This window comes from Propithecus coquereli, unplaced genomic scaffold, assembly GCF_000956105.1.
Source record: "Propithecus coquereli isolate 6110/MARCELLA unplaced genomic scaffold, Pcoq_1.0 Scaffold51, whole genome shotgun sequence".
Lineage (NCBI taxonomy): Eukaryota > Metazoa > Chordata > Mammalia > Primates > Indriidae > Propithecus > Propithecus coquereli.
The window spans coordinates 6,318,610-6,320,203 of NW_012150952.1; the positions used below are offsets into that span (position 1 = coordinate 6,318,610).

A 1,594-nucleotide genomic window follows, 5' to 3' on the forward strand; every position below is an offset into this window, starting at 1 on the left:
AGAGACTTTTGTAAAGTAGCACAAAGCAACATGTAAAGGCAGAGAAACTAAATAAATGCAAATTCAGTGCAAATAGGACTGTGGCAATAGCATAATAACCAAGAAACTTGTTGTTGGTCAAATTAACAACCTGACGGTGCCTAGGTAAGCACCAACTGTCCAGGTAAGCCCTTGTGGGAAATTCTTCAGATGGGGGTGAAAGAGGAAAAAAAAAAGGGTTACCAAGAATGAACTCTAGTTCACTTCAAAACTAAGCTTTCAGATTCCCATAACAGCTAAATTATAAAAGAGAAGAGAGAAAAGTTAAAACAACAAAAAAAGAGAAATGAAAGAAAGGCAAAAAAGAAGGAAATCAGGAACTCAGTAATTTCCTCAGTAAACAAACCAATTATTTCTTTCTCATTATAGCTTTTGAGCAATGTGACCCTACGCTGGAGCACAACTTATCCTAGTTTCACTTATCAATAAGAACATACCAGAAGTAGGCTCCTAAGCACAGATGAACTCTGACTCCCTTCCCTAACAGTGTGACATGATATAAAAAACCCAAATTTCAGATGATTTTGACACCTCCTGTAGGATGACCTCAGACAAAATAATTTAAGTTTTATTTTCTGGGTTTTTAAAAAGGGTGAGGCTAACATCCTTGCTTGCTTTCTTCACATTCACGGCAGAGAATAACTAAGATGATATATTTGGAATTATGCTGAAAAACAAATAGGTTGAAGAGAATATAAGGAAAAGTACACAATAAATGTATCTACTGGAAATTATCTTTACATAAAAAAGGCAACTCTACCTATTTGTAAAGAGTAGGTCTTTGGAGGGATTTCAGCCTTCTTTTCACTTGTTGTATGAATCAGACAAGATCTGGCATCGATTTGATTGATAATAGCTGGACAGAGATAGTTGAACTCTGTTGCATTCAGTGGCACCTGGATGGCCATGCCATGAGACGTAAGTAACTTTGATGCATTGAAACACTGAAGGAAACAAAGCAGTGAAAATCACCAAAAAGCATTCCCATTATAGAATCCAAAATACTAGTCTGATGACACAACACCCTTTCCTGAATAAAGCTACTTCTTTATTTTTTCAAGTTAATGCAGATTACAATTAACTTTTGTTTTCAGTACTTTGGAATTTGCCTCTAGCTACCTGGAGATATTAATATGATATCTCACAAGGATGGTATCTCACCTCTTCTGCCTACTTCTTGGGAGAAGTAGTTACATCATCAGTTACTTAGGGAGAAAGCCTCAAGTGGAACAAGCTTGAGGATAAATGGATTCACAAGCCTGTTAACTCATTGTATAAACCTATTAAGGAAATGAGCTTTAATTTCAAAATGGGGTTCATTAGAGATTGAGAAATATGTTGCTTTAGTACTGACGTTCTCCTACTTGGCCTAAACAAGCCCAAGACATGTCGCTTTCTCAGTAATGACCCTACTTGCAAAAACTTAGCTCAGTTCTGTCTATATACCTGGCAAAATAATTCTCTACAATGAGAGAATATTAAATTATGCAGATTACTCTTGTGGAGAGCAAGGCTGGTTAATAAAACAAACCTGTACTGGCAGGCAGATGCTCTC

The 1,594-nt window shown here is 36.4% G+C and overlaps 1 protein-coding gene across 1 annotated transcript in view; it reads left to right on the forward strand.

The window, feature by feature from the left end:
• ELP2 (elongator acetyltransferase complex subunit 2) overlaps positions 1-1,594 on the forward strand; it is a 52,565-nt gene that overhangs the window by 7,003 nt on the left and 43,968 nt on the right. The gene's annotated exons all lie outside the window — the stretch shown is intronic.